At 37.6% G+C, this 16295-nt stretch overlaps 1 pseudogene; it reads right to left on the reverse strand.

Annotated features, from left to right (window-relative positions):
- Positions 1-3331: 3331 nt before the first annotated feature.
- Positions 3332-14878, reverse strand: LOC137713293 (dynamin-related protein 4C-like; annotated as a pseudogene).
- Between the last annotated feature and the right edge of the window lie 1417 nt (positions 14879-16295).

Below are 16295 nucleotides of genomic sequence, written 5' to 3' on the forward strand. Positions count from 1 at the left end.
TCTCTTTGCAACTCCTTTAGCTCTCTGCAACTCTCCTTAGCTCTCTGCAAAAGGAGCTATTTTCTTCTCAGCCGAACAATGAGCTCTCACTCCCTTTTTTCTCTACAAAGAAAAGAACTCTTTCTTTTCTCTAGTTTTTATGCCAAAACCAAAGCTCACGGGTGGTGAAGGGAACCAAAACATTTTCTTTTCCCTCTTTTCCTCCCCAAAACAAGGAAAGATGTTTCCCCTTTTTATTTGTTAATTCTAAAGTATGGCCACTTGGCCACTTATTCAACATGTAGAACAGGTATTGTAGAACAATCAAATCATAGGTATACCTGTGAAACAGGTATTGTGCTTGTAATCCATGTTGGAGTAGGTATGTTATTTTTTGAACAGATTATGTAAATAAAGTCTTATGTACTTTAATAAAATTAAACATGGTGTGTTTATGTTACAGGAAGTTGTACAGGTAGGTGGGGGCAGTCCAAAAACACCTGAAAAAGAGAAGAAAATCATACAACTGCGTTCACATGGTGGGGGGATAAATGTGGAGCCTCAGAAAGTGTCAGATGAAGAATTTCTCCCAACATTTGATATACTGCCATCAGAATTTATGGAAAACAACTTGGGAGAGCCTTCAAATATTAAGGCAAACCTTAATGACTTGGAGAGAAAATTACAAGAGATGAGTCTTTTGGTGGAGGACTACCGTTCAGAAATTATGAAACTTACTATTGAAAACGAGAATCTGGAGGAGGAGCTAAAATGTAAGGAAAATTACATAGTGAAAGACAAATCTCCAAAACAAAACTCAATGATTTTGCGGGTGAAATCAAAACCAAGGAAGCCCTTGTTGATGCCAGATTACAAGTATGATGCTTGTGTTAATAAAAAAATGGTAGTTCATATGGATAAAAATTGTGTTGGTTCACGAGCAATTCAAATGCATGAAAATGGGAACACAAAAATAAGGGCACCGGTGAAGACAATAGCTGTGCGTAGGCTACGAGTGGGCAAGTGTCTTCCAATACCGTATGCAGAGAAGTTGAAACAATTTCTGGATTTGAATGATGATAGGTAGTGTATAATTTTTCATCCTTATTCTAATTTACATTTTTCTACCTATTAGTTATCAAGCTGTTGATTATGCTGTTTGAACTCTCTCTCTCTCTCTCTCTCTCTCTCTCTATATATAAGGGTTTCAATGTGGAAAGGAGAGCATTGTGCAGTGATCCGTGATGATATCCTCGCACTCTTGAATGAGGGAGGTGTTAGTCGACAGGTATTTGTAATTTTTATAATTATTTGACTTAGATAGCAATGAATACAATTATATTTGAATGAAAGGTTTACAAATGATTCATAAGATGTTTTGGTTCTTGCTGTAGGTAGTTGATTCTTTTTTCGAAATTTTGAATGACGACCAAATTGGGATTCCAAAAGATCAGCTGAAATATGGGTTTATGCCGACATTTGCGAGGGTGCGTAAATTTTAGTTCTTCAAACATTGCAGTTAATTTTCCTTCATTCTAGCTAGTTTAATACCGTCCATAACTAAGGAATTAGAAAAACCAATGCTATTTAGTGATGAGTAGTGTAATTGTAAAATGTTGATTTTTATTATTTTTTTCTAATCCATTTTTATTAGTATCTGTGGTAAATATAAACTACCTGCCCTTGTAACACAGTAATCCATTTTTATTCTGATCTTCTAGCATTAATCTAGAGAATCTTCTACCTGCCCTTGTAGAATATGAATTTTACATCATAATTAGTTGTACAGGTATATTACTTTTTGGCTAGTGTGCTTCTAATCCGTGTTGGTTTGTAGGATATTGTGGATGAATCGAATTCTGCAGTGAGAATATATATTTATCTTGAACTTCTATTGAAAAAGGTGCGGGAGAACGACTATGTTTTCTTTCCGATTAACCATTTCAAAGGAATGCATTATACTTTGCTTGTGTTCAACAAACAAAGTGGATGGTGGGAACATTACAACACATTACAAACCAAGTTGAATATGTATGTGGATCCTTATTTCGAAGAGGCTAAAAAATTGGTAAGTTGATAACTATGTAGTATACCTCTTATTTTTCGGATTTTATTTCACACACTAACTTTGTAATGTGTTCTTTTTTTATTTTATTAATTTTTTTGTAGCATGTGAAAATTTCTGACTACTTTAAGCATATGAAAGATAGTATTTCAAGAAAGCTCAATGAGAACTCTATTTGCAAACATATCATGAAAGGTGATAAGGTACAGACGTTGTTGTACACGCTTAGCCATGATGACAGAGAATTGTCATGTGGTTGAGGCAAACTAATGTTGAGTATCCACTGAAAGCAAACATATCATGCTCACAACAATTTCCTAACATGTAAGTGTTAATTTCATCTGTATTATGCCTATTTGTTGGTTTCATGGTGATAGAATGTAATATTTAAGTTCATACCCTTTTTTTTTTGTTAAACAGTTATGACTGTGGAGTTGCTGTGATGTATATTGCACAACAAAAAGCTGATGGAGAATTAGTCGAAGGTGTCTTTTCGGCAGAGGCGATGAAGAATATGAGAGCACATGTCCTTTGTAGATTCATAAATGAGGGAGATGGTAGCTGGGAAAAGGAAGACTAGGATAAAGAAGTTATGCGAAATTTGAGTTTTTGTTTCATTTAAGTGTTTCAATTCAATAAAATGATGGGACTCCAATCCATCCGAATTCATTGTCTACTAGATAAGTTTGGGTGTTATGTGAACTGAGATATGCTTTGTCGTATCTGTTTTTTAATTTCAATTTCAATTGAAAGGGGATATTCTTCATGTTTCCCTTTATTGATTGCACAATAAGATTTGTTTGTAATCACATATAATGTTATTTTGTCATTATCTGGACATAGTTCGTAAATGTACTTTCTAATTGTATAAGGATAGGTACTTTCAAATTGTTGATAAAAAATGTTTGTCGGTAATGTTCCTACATGTTAGGTAGGTTAAAACCGTCCCAAAAACCTATATACCTGTACAACTAATGGTGAATGTAAAAATCATATTCTACAAGTATAGGTAGTTTATATTGTAAGCCAAATTGATAGGTAGGATAAAATTTAACATCTTATGGCTGCTTGTTATATATAGGTTTGATTTGGAAGGTTTAGTAATGATAGCATAATAAATATAGTCTTCACAGATTGCATAAGTTATATGACATGTAAGTAGAAAATGGAAAAAAGAAGAATATGAGTAAACTAAAAAGTCGAAGGCATCATTTTATTACATTGATAAAAAAAAACATGTGTTCAAATATTTGAAAAAAAAAATCCAAATGGCAATGGAGATGTATGTCAAATAGGGGCGTTGCAAGTTTTCCGGTTGTGGCGTGTAGCATCACCACACCTACTGCACTTGTTGGGGCGTGTTTCTTCCCCAATAGATTTTAGTCTTTTAACTTTTGGTCTACCTGGGGGCCGCTTTGTCAATGGGGGTTCTATCACAAACTCCTGACTCATAGATTGTTCATCCTTTTCAATATCAGGTACAGGAATGATGGGATATGAATAAGAAGACTTATAGAAATCTGTTGTGAAATAATCTTCGACATAATCATATGGGTTACCTCCATCTTTCAAAATAGCTGCCAAAGCATGTGCACAAGGGAACCCCTTAATTTGCCATTGATAACAAGAACAAGTATGACTTTGTAAGTCCACCATGACAGAATACTCATCTCTGACTTCAAAAATATGGTCACTTGAACGACACACATTCCAGTGTCTTCCAACTTCAACCATTTTCATCATTTCGTCATCCATTGTTGGGCATATTGGTGAGGTCCATCTTTCGGCTTCACGTTGCCTATCAGAACTCATCTCCATCAACTTCACACGTATGTTATCAATCATTTGGTAAGTTGGCATCTTGCGTTCATCCAAAATCCAAGAATTGAAGGATTCTGCAATATTAGAGCACATCTCACCATATTTTTTCCCCCTGAAGTATGCATTGGACCAGTTTTCTTTGGGTGTGTTTTGCAAAAATTTCTGAATTATTGTACCACCATCCTTGATGAGAGTTTTCATTTCCTGATCGAACACAAGTTGGGATGGAGCGTAACAACATTTTTGGAACAGGTTAGCAACGACTTCACCATAACCAGAACCCATCTTCTTTGGATATTTACTTTGTATATTCAATTTCAAATGAAACATGCAAAATGCATGTGGTGCTTCTGGAAAAACGGTGGAAACAGCTTCAAGTAGACCTCTGTTGCGGTCTGATATGAACGTAACCGTACGACCTTGGGGAAGCAATATCTCTGCTAAATTTTCCAGAAACCATGTCCAATTGTTTTCATTTTCAGAGTCCACAATGCCAAAAGCTAGCGGGAAAAACCCTGAGCCATGTGTTGAAGAAAAAGAACATGTTAAAGAAAAATCTGTTAAGGATGAATACATAAGAACAGGTTATAATAAAGGGTCAGGTTTGTAAGCACTATTTCCACATACATACTAAACATATAATACTATTTGGGACATAGCAAAGCATATAGTATTTGATACCCCTTATCAAACGAGATCATGCTAGAACAATTAAGGGATAGACACAACATGTATAAAGTTATAAAACGATACTTTCTCATATATTACTGTTTGAGACCCTATTAAACTACCTAACATGGAGCAAAATTAACAAAATGATAAATTTCGTCGACATGTATGGATAAACTTTTAAACTACCTATCATGTGGAAAAAAAATTATTAGCTTTCACGCAGCCTATAATATAAGTAGATGTCTAAATCATACCTTGATTACCATTTTTCCCAATGGCTACCAACAAATGACCTTTGTACTTGTTTTTTTATAAAAGTTCCATCAAGGCACAAGAAAGGTCTGCAGAATTTGAACCCTTCAATACTAGCATTATATGAAATGAATAAACGCTCGAACCGACATGAACTACCATTATATTCAAGCTGGACATGGGAGCCTGGGTTGGTTGCTAGCACTGCTTCTGCATACCATAATAGTTGTCTATATGACTGTGTATCATCACCATGGACCTTCATCTTTGCTAACTCTTTACCATACCAAGCATTATAGTAAGAAATACCTATACCATAGTTTTTCTTGAAATCTCTAACAACATCGATTGGTCTTACAATTGGATTGGTTCGAATCTCGTCAACAAGGATCGATGCCACAATTTTGGAACCCATCTTGATGCTTTTTTGATCACGAAACCTAGCTTTACATGTATGTACATTATTCAGACTTTTAATGTAGAATAACCTGCTAGGACGATTCAAAATGGCATGCACACGCCAAACACAACCCTCATCATCTTTATTGAAGCATTCAGCAGTAACACGTTCACTATCATTCCTTATATAGACATACCTGAAACCCATTTCAACTGCATACTTCATCAATTTTTGTCTGAACTCCTTGACACCACGTGGAAATTCTTGACCAACATGGCTAATGTAGTTTCTCCAAGCATGGGACAAATATGTCTTCCCATGAGGAGTGGCAAACTTCCCTCAATCTGCATGATCATCTGAGGGGTTTAAGCCTTCATAATTAAAAATCTGTTTATCATGTGGGGAAGAAATGGGATCAAGTTGCTCAACTGGTTGTACCATGGAAACACAGACAGGAATAGATGCTATGTTTTCAGCACAACATGAAAATTTCATTACACTCACGTCCATGTCAGATTGCAGCAAACAAGATTGGTGTTCTCCTAGAGAGTACGTCAACTGCATGACTTCAAGACTTAATCCCACAAATCGGGAACAAATTTGTTCAGCAATATCCTTGAACTTAGTATGATTAAATACTGGAATTAAAAGGGTCTTGCTCTCAAAAGTGCACTTCGCAATGAAAGCTCCTTCCATAACTAAACAATTATAAAACACAGGAAAAAAACATAAATGTAATAGGCTGAAAAAGATGTAACTACGTGAATTTAGTAATTCTAAGAATAAGATTTCCGATCCTCTGCAATGTTCAACCATGCAGCTGATTTTCATAGATAAGTTAAATCTTTAATGATTCAGCATACTTATAGGTGCGGCCAGTGTACAATCCCTTTTGAAAATTCTTATTGTAGCAAGTAGAAATATGAATCAATTGCGACTTTTCTAAATAAAAAATGACTGATACGGTATTGTCCGTACCTTGTTCCCTGGTTGTCCTACTTCTGAAACAGCCTTTCCACCAAGGAATGCCCAAAATCAAGAAAATGAGGAATAATGCTGAAACACCTCCAATCACAATGAATTTCTTCCTTTTGCTATCATCAGGCGGCTCGAAATCTAGAATAAGTGACAAGGATAGTGACAATAAGAGAACAATAAATTTCTACGGGAAATTAAAGAGTACACTATTCAAAGAGGCATAACATCAAACACCTTCTGTGCATTGGTTTTTTTTTTTTTTTTTTTTTTAAATAAATGAGAAGCATATCAATGAGAGATGATAGAAAGGGATTAGGGGGATTCTGACTGTGGAGTTGCTGTGATGTATATTGCACAACAAAAAGCTGATGGAGAATTAGTCGAAGGTGTCTTTTCGGCAGAGGCGATGAAATGATGGGACTCCAATCCATCCGAATTCATTGTCTACTAGATAAGTTTAAGCCTTCCTTAAAAATAGATTGATAAGAAATTCAAATTCAAAAATTGTTATCAAGAAATCTGGGAGAAAGATGAAAGACCACTAAACAATGAATTTGAATTCTGATAAAAATTTAAAACGTGGGTAATATCTGGAGAACGTGCCAAATCTATAAGAGGGTAAAATAGTAATAACAATGCAAAAAAATCAACCTAATCAGAAAAATTGTTGACATGGAATCCTAATCATTGGAGCTAAGTCAAAAATAACTAAAAATTGGACTAATCCTAATATTGGGCTATAAAATTGGACCTATTTCAAGTTTCCCTATTAATATATACATACTAAATTTCGGAGTTGATCTCTTTATGAAAGTTGTAAAGCTTTTCATTACGAGTGATTACATTTTTCACACACAATAATTATTATTAATTTTATTAATTTTGCACTCAAATAAAAGACACTGTTCATGAAATTTGGAGGGTTTTAAAAATCTAAATGACCATGTAACCATCGTCTAAGCGTTGATGATGCAATTATGAACGTTTATTATGCTTTCACATTTTCAGATTTATACATTAATGATTATGAATTTTGTTTATTTTGAACTCCTTTAAAAATACTATTCATGAGAGTTTGTATGGTTTTAAAAACTCAAATGATTATATACCCATCCTCAAAGTGTAGAGGATGCGACTACGAGCGTTTGCATATTTTTTTTCATATTTTTCGCACATGTAAATTAATTATTATATTTTTTTAATGTGTTTAGTATTTTTAAATTACTTGATATTTTTATTTTTAATGTGTTTTATGATTTTTAATCTCAATCTTTGCCTATAATATACTATAAAAATAAATAAGTAAATAAAACTTAAATTTTAAAATTTATATAGAATAATAATTAATAAACAATATATACATATTCATTATAACTAATGTATTTTATACAAAGTTTTTTTTAGTAGTTTAAAAAATTAAAATTATCAAAATAACTTTTTTCTTATCGTGTCGAAACAGCTTATGCACGTGTTATTCTCGTGTAAACCTGTCAAGAACCCCTTATTAATGGGTTATTATCATGTGACCCTATAATGATCCGATTAGTTATTGTTTTAACCCGAAACCCGTTATTTTTGTATCGTTTACGTGTCGTATTAACGGATCGTGTAAGAAATCCCTCAGCTTTTTTATGCTTTTGTTAAGCTTCTCACGCTTTACTGCCACTGCCGGCAGCTCCTCCAACATCCTCTCGATTCCCCCGCCGTAAGGTCCCATCAACTCATTCACAATCTCAGCTTCCATCTCTTTGTTCACAAGGTTAAAAACGGACAGCTGCAAGTGCAATGCCATGAAGTCCACAAACCTCCTCAAAACAACCTTCCAACAGGCAGTCATTCTCATTTTAAGGTCATAAGCTTGAGCTAAAACATGCGGATACTTCCTCAGAACACCGACTTCAACTTCCCCGATGCCTTCTATAGCTATGATAGAAGGTTTATTCTCGTCAGTTAAGACTCCATGAACGAATGCATTTTGACTAGCCATCAACTTGTTCCATTCGGAAACATAATCAGCATCGCATGTATAATCTGTCAGCTTTTCCATCTCTACAAGCTCCAGCATCCACTTGATTGACCTTTCCTTCATCTTGGCCATTACATTATGGCCAGTACGCCCTGCTGACAGCTGCAGCTGATAATAGTTCTCCGAATTACGCATCACGACAGAAATAACCGCCTCTTCAATGTAGCTCCACACTTGTTCCACAAATGCAATCGGAATACTTGAAATTCCATTCACTTTTCCCTGCAAGATAATGTGGAAAGCATTGCGCGGAAGAAAGTTCGGAAGTGAAATACCTTTGGCCTCCTCCAAGATCTTGATCTCCTCCATCAAGAAGTTGCTCTTTGCATCAGTCTCAGCACATCTGTGAAGTTCACCAGAGTACAGGTTGAGCATCTCAGCCAATCTAGCAGTGCAGTGCATGTGACTGTCTTCCGCGCACTCCTCAAATTCTCCTCTCAAAAGAATCTTCCTAAGCGATTCCTTAGCCAAGCCAATGATTTGCATAAAGGCCGTCATGGCCTCGGCAACAGATGAAAGACTCTTCGGCATTTTATTCAGTTCCATAATGCAGAAGTTCAGCCTGTCATTGATCTTCTTCACTATATCGGGTATATTTCTTGCTATGCTGTTTGCTTGAATTTGGACCAACTTCTGTGCTAAAACTGGAATACCGACAATGGACTTGTCAATCTTCGAAAGCAGGGGATGGGTTTGAAATAGTTCATGAGCCATCGCTGCTGCCTCCTCATAAGTTTCGTCACCAATCCTGTTCTTTACACAGACATAAACAAGACCAATGTTTACATCATCTCCAGTGACCTTCTCAAGTAGTCCTTCCGGTGCCTTGTCCACTTTCGTAACCACAGCGAGCGTCCTCTCACCAGTTTTATCTACACTTTGTGACATCCGGATTGACTCGCACGTAGTAAAATCCACCGTAGCAGACAATACATTCAGAATAACACATTCTTCCGGCTTAATATACTCCATGATCATATCTTTGATCTGATCATAAATATTTTCAGGTTAACCATGGACCGGAACTCTAGTGATACCCGGAAGATCAACCATAATCCGGAAACCCATTCTTCTTCACCAACAAAGTCAGTGGGGTGTTAAAAATTCCCTTACCTCCCCCTGCAATAGAACTTGTAGCTTTCACAATATCTTCGGCAATATTTTCTTCATCAGTACGATCAACTCTGCCATTGTACTCCAAGGAAAATTCAGGTTGAGGACTTGAGTGGTGTTGCAGCCTCATTATAAGAGGCACTCTCGTGCAGATGCCTTGGCCCCGAGGCAGGCTGATGCTGGCCAAGGATTCTAGCACGCTAGACTTCCCGGATGACTGTGTTGAATTGTAATCTTGTCTTGGCCCAAAGATAATTGATCCGGCCCATACACAAAGAAAGATCCATGCACATGCTAGAGAATTCTAGCAAAGTTCAAGTTGGTGGAAGAGTCTAGAAGAATGGTGAGGATTCCACCAACATACAAGATTAGTGTAGATAATTCTAGCTTAGGAAGGTAGTGGAATTATCTAGATATCTCTAGCATGATGTTTTCATGCTTCTCCAAGGTTCCATCCATGCCTATAAAAGGAGAAGGCATCCACACCATTTGGAACAACCAAGAGAGCAAGTAGCAAGAAGTGAGAGTGTCAAGTAAGAAGTAAGAAGAAGCAACAAAGCTTCTAAGAGTGTTTGAGTGTTTCCTTTTGTACTAAGTTTGTGAGTGAATAAAAACCTTGTGTAATACTTTGAGAATTCTTTCTTTCTCTTGCCTATCAATTCCGCTGCGTTACATTTTTCTTTGTGAGATAAACATCTCTAGAATAGTGAAGCATTTTTAAACCCCAACAAAGTGGTACCAGAGCTATGGCTAGCAACACTATGGCAGCCTTCCAAGTTCCAGTGCTCGACAACAACAACTTCGATAATTGGAGTATCAAAATGAAGGCCCTTTTGGGTGCACACGATGTTTGGGAAGTCGTGGAGAAAGGCTACACTGAGCCAGAAGATGAAGCTACTCTGTCTCAACCCCAGAAGGAAAGTTTGAAAGATTCAAGAAAGAGAGACAAGAAGGCTCTCTACCTCATCTACCAAGCATTAGATGACAATGGCTTTGAGAAGGTCTCGAGTGCAACCTCTGCCAAGCAAGCATGGGAGAAGCTTCAAACCTCTTACAAAGGAGCCGAACAAGTGAAAAAGGTTCGTCTTCAAGTATTAAGAGGTGAGTTCGAATCTCTACAAATGAAAGGGTCTGAATCAATCTCTGATTATTTCTCAAGAGTCTTAGCCGTTTCCAATCAATTAAAAAGAAACGGAGAAAAGTTAGAAGATGTTAGAATTATGGAGAAGATACTACGCTCGTTGGACCCCAAGTTCGAGCACATTGTCGTGACGATTGAAGAAACTAAAAACTTGGAAGAAATTAGTATAGAGCAATTAATGGGTTCACTACAAGCATATGAAGAGAAACATAAGAAGAGGCAAGGGAATGATGAGCAGCTCCTTAAGACGCATATTCAGCCAAAGAAGAAAGAAGAAAGCTTCGACAATGAGAGAAGCCGATACGGAAGAAGTCGTGGTCGAGGTCGCGGACGTGGACATGGGCGTGGATGTGGTTGGAACTTAAACAACCATAGCAACTACGAAAGAGGAGAAAGCTCAACAAAAGGTCGCGGAAGAGGACGCTCAAACTCAAGGTATGAAAAATCTCAAGTTCAATGCTATAATTGTCAAAAGTTTGGGCATTATGCTTGGGAATGTAGATCTCCAAACAGCAGACTTGATGAGAAGGTCAATTATGTGAAAGAAGAGCAAGAAGAGAATGGCGTTGTGCTACTAGCATGCAAGAACAATGATGGAGACCAAGACTATACATGGTACCTTGACACCGGTGCCAGCAACCACATGTGCGGAAGAAGAAGCATCTTCGTAGAGCTCAATGAATCAGTGAGTGGTAACGTTTCTTTTGGAGATGAATCCAAAATACCCGTAAAAGGAAAAGGTAACATCCTTATTCCCCTGGAAAATGGGGGTCACCAATTAATTTCGAATGTCTACTACGTGCCCAATATGAAAAGCAACATTTTGAGTTTGGGTCAACTCTTAGAAAAAGGTTATGATTTTCATACGAAAAATTATATCCTTTTTCTTAGAGATGACAAAGGAAGATTAATTGCCAAGGCGAAAATGTCAAAGAATAGGATGTTTCCCATGAACATTCAAAACGATGTTGCAAAGTGTCTCAAGATATGTTACAAAGACATATCTTGGCTTTGGCATCTTCGTTTTGGGCATCTTAACTTTGGGGGATTGGAGTTATTATCCAAGAAGGAGATGGTGAGAGGCTTACCGTGCATCAGCCACCCTGATCAAGTTTGTGAAGGATGTTTACTTGGGAAACAGTTCAGGAAAAGCTTTCCAAAGGAGTCGACCACAAGAGCCCAGAAGCCACTCGAGCTCATTCACACCGATGTGTGCGGTCCAATAAAACCAAGCTCTTTGGGTAAAAATAATTATTTCCTTCTCTTCATTGATGATTTTTCAAGAAAAACCTGGGTGTATTTCTTGAAGCAGAAATCAGAAGTCTTTGGAGCATTCAAGAAGTTCAAAGCCGCTGTAGAAAAGGAGAGTGGTTGCAAGATCAAAGCCATGAGATCTGATCGAGGAGGAGAATTCACTTCGAAGGAATTTCAAGAGTTTTGTGAAGCAAATGGAATTCGTCGACCTTTGACAGTTCCAAGATCCCCTCAACAAAATGGAGTGGCGGAAAGGAAAAATCGAACCATCCTCGACATGGCTCGAAGCATGCTCAAAAGCAAGAAATTGCCTAAGGAATTGTGGGCAGAAGCTGTAGCATGTGCTGTCTACCTATCCAATCGGTCTCCAACAAGGAGTGTGTGGGGAAAAACTCCGCAAGAAGCATGGAGTGGAAGAAAACCAGGTATTTCTCATCTAAGAGTTTTTGGAAGCATAGCCCATGTACACGTACCAGACGAGAGGAAAACCAAACTCGACGACAAAAGTGAGAAGTTCATCTTCATTGGCTATGACACCAATTCAAAAGGCTATAAGCTGTATAATCCAAACAATGGGAAGACTGTGATCAGTCGAGACGTGATGTTCAATGAAGAAGGAGAATGGGATTTTGGTCCGCATGCAGGTGATCTTCACTTCTTTCCTCAATTTGAAGAAGAGAATGAACAAGGGATGATGGAGCAAGCAAGAGAGGTTCAACAAGAATCCACTACTCCACCTGCTTCACCAACATCAACCAATCATGGTAATTCATCAGCATCAGCATTGTCAAGTGGGAGTCTAAATGAAAGAGAAGTACCACGCACAAGAAGTACACGAGATCTTTATGAGGTAGCTGAAAGACTTGATAATCCTACACTTTTCTGTCTCTTTGCTGATTGTGAACCAGTCGACTTCCAAGAAGCAGTGCAAGATACTAAGTGGAGGAAAGCAATGGATGAAGAAATTGAAGCAATCCAGAAGAATGATACATGGGAACTCACTGTTCTTCCGAAAGGACACAAAGCCATCGGAGTCAAGTGGGTGTACAAGACAAAGAAAAATGCCAATGGAGAGGTCGAAAGATACAAGGCAAGACTAGTGGCGAAAGGCTATAGTCAAAGAGCCGGAATCGACTATGATGAGGTATTCGCACCCGTTGCTCGGTTGGAAACTATACGATTACTAATTTCTTTGGCAGCTCAAAACAGTTGGAAGATTCAACAAATGGATGTGAAGTCCGCCTTCCTAAATGGAGTCCTTGAAGAAGAAGTCTACATTCAGCAACCGCCAGGCTATGAGATCAAAAGGCATGAAGACAAAGTTCTGAAGCTGAAGAAAGCCCTCTATGGGTTAAAACAAGGGCCACGAGCATGGAATAGTCGCATCGACAAGTACTTTCAAGAAAACAACTTCATCAAGTGCCCTCATGAACATGCTCTCTACGTCAAAGTCAAAGATGGAGATATTTTGATTGTGTGCTTATATGTGGATGATCTAATCTTCACCGGGAGTAATCCAAGCATGTTTGAAGAGTTCAAGAGAGTGATGACCAAAGAATTTGAATGACCGACATCGGGTTGATGGCATATTACCTAGGCATTGAAGTCAAGCAGAACGAAGAAGGAATTTTCATCTCCCAAGAAAGCTACACAAAGGAGATACTGAAAAAGTTCAAAATGGACGACTGCAAGCCCGTGAGCACGCCAATGGAGTGCGGAGTCAAACTAACCAAGTATGACAAAGGAGAAAGCGTAGATCCAACATTTTTCAAAAGCCTAGTTGGAAGCTTGCGCTACTTGACTTGCACAAGACCAGATATTCTCTATGCTGTCGGATTAATCAGTCGCCACATGGAGAATCCCACAACTACACATTTGAAAACGGCCAAAAGAATTCTTCGATACCTCAAAGGTACTGTTAACTTTGGCTTGTTTTATTCAAGTTCTGATAACTACAAACTTGTTGGATATAGCGACAGTGATTGGGCAGGAGATTCCGACGATAGAAAAAGCACTACTGGATTTGTGTTCTTCATGGGAGACACTGCATTCACATGGATGTCGAAGAAGCAACCGATTGTCACTCTATCTACCTGTGAAGCTGAATATGTAGCTGCTACTTCATGTGTCTGCCATGCAATCTGGCTGAGAAACTTGCTGAAAGAATTAAGAATGCGACAAGAAGAGCCAACAAAGATCTATGTCGACAACAAGTCTGCAATAGCTCTAGCAAAGAATCCAGTATTCCATGACAGGAGCAAACACATAGATACCCGTTATCATTTCTTAAGAGAGTGCATTGCAAGAAAGGATGTGCAAGTGGAATACGTGAAGTCTCAAGACCAAGTTGCCGACATATTCACCAAGCCACTCAAACAAGAAGACTTTGTCAGACTAAGAAACTCAATTGGCGTCACAAGACAAGATTAAGGGGGGATGTTGAATTGTAATCTTGTCTTGGCCCAAAGATAATTGATCCAGCCCATACACAAAGAAAGATCCATGCACATGCTAGAGAATTCTAGCAAAGTTCAAGTTGGTGGAAGAGTCTAGAAGAATGGTGAGGATTCCACCAACATACAAGATTAGTGTAGATAATTCTAGCTTAGGAAGGTAGTGGAATTATCTAGATATCTCTAGCATGATGTTTTCATGCTTCTCCAAGGTTCCATCCATGCCTATAAAAGGAGAAGGCATCCACACCATTTGGAACAACCAAGAGAGCAAGTAGCAAGAAGTGAGAGTGTCAAGTAAGAAGTAAGAAGAAGCAACAAAGCTTCTAAGAGTGTTTGAGTGTTTCCTTTTGTACTAAGTTTGTGAGTGAATAAAAACCTTGTGTAATACTTTGAGAATTCTTTCTTTCTCTTGCCTATCAATTCCGCTGCGTTACATTTTTCTTTGTGAGATAAACATCTCTAGAATAGTGAAGCATTTTTAAACCCCAACAGACTGGTCTCCGACCACCACAATCGTTGGCAGCTGAATGCCTTCATCCATCACCATCAAGCTGCGTAACTTGTCTACCGTATCCAGAAGAGGACTGATCTTGTCATCGTAGGACGACATAATAGGTGCGGTGTTGAGAGGTATTACGTCTAGCTCTGCCTGAACCGTTGCAAGGGAGCCTTCCCCAGTTTGAATTTTAGAACTCAATTTCTTGTGCCTTGCTCCTCTCATTTCTGAATTGTGGCAAGATGACTACTAGATAGAGAAGATATTTGTCAGGAAGATGTAAGAAAGCTGGTTTTAGTAAGTGCCTTACGCAGAAGGGCTCCTAGTAGTATATATAATTCAGCAAACCTATGGAATGCTGCAACATTTAATTTGTGGAATTGGAATATGAATCGAAGTAAATGACAACCAACCGTTTCAAAACCGCATGCTGATAATAGAATTGTGCGCAAAAGTTCAAGGAATAGTGCACCTCTCCTTAAGAAAGGTACAAAAATTACCAGCTTTCTTTATTTTTTTTATTTTCCTTCAAACCCTATTGTTAATTGAGGTCCAACTAACATCTACCATAAATTTTTAGTTGTGACAAGTGGTACACCACGTGTTTTAATAGGAATTGTGAGAAATTTTAATTTTTATATTATTAACCTTTTAGTATACATATTACACCATTTGTATAGTAATACGTTGTGTACCACTCCATATATTGAAAAATCTCTCCTGCCCTTGCATGCATGCACACAATTCCAGAAGAAGCTAGCTAGGATTCAATCAGCCGAACTCAGAACTCAGAAAGGATTCTTTTGGTATGAACTCAAACCCTAGCTAGTCTTAATTAACTACTTTTGAAAGATTCTTTCTGGATCCAAGGTAAGCTATTGATTAACCATGATTTTTTTAATTTTCTTGAAACCATTTCGACCTTTTTCGTCATTTATATTCATGCACGCGAGAGGTATTTAATTGTGACTGGCACACGAAATGGTATACTACGTGTTATTATATAAATAGTGGGATATGTGTGTTAAAAAGTTAGTAACTTAAAAATAAAATTTTTCACCACTTACATAAAAACACATGGTGTACCATCAGTATTTCCGTCATAATAAAAAATTTCTCCATGCATGCATGCAAGGTAGCCTAGGCACGTGGTACTTTCCAGGAAGTAAACTAGTATATATTTCAAGAGTAATGTTATTCATATCATGGTTTTATACCACACTTCATACCATCTTAAGTGTCATTTGATGTGGACAGCTACATCATTTGAATTAATCAAATTTTTAAATTTAGTTCATTATTTAATAAATTAATAATTAAGAAACACTACTACAAAAGAGGCTATCACTGGTGGTCAAAAACCGACAAGAAACACAAATTACTGTCGGCCATTTGGTAAAAATCCGACATTAAATAGTGCAATGTCGGATTGGGTTAGCGACACCAATACTACCTTCACGGAAAGGGTATTGACATCGCTTAGACCCCTTAATCCGCCACCACAAAGCAAAGTAATATAAAATAAAAAGAACAACATCGTCACTCAAAAGCGACATCGTAGATTACATTGCTTATAAGCGACATTAAATTTTGACATGATGGCGCTACTAACCGACATTAAGTAACAATTAAACAATAAAAT

This window comes from Pyrus communis, chromosome 13 (assembly GCF_963583255.1).
Source record: "Pyrus communis chromosome 13, drPyrComm1.1, whole genome shotgun sequence".
NCBI lineage: Eukaryota > Viridiplantae > Streptophyta > Magnoliopsida > Rosales > Rosaceae > Pyrus > Pyrus communis.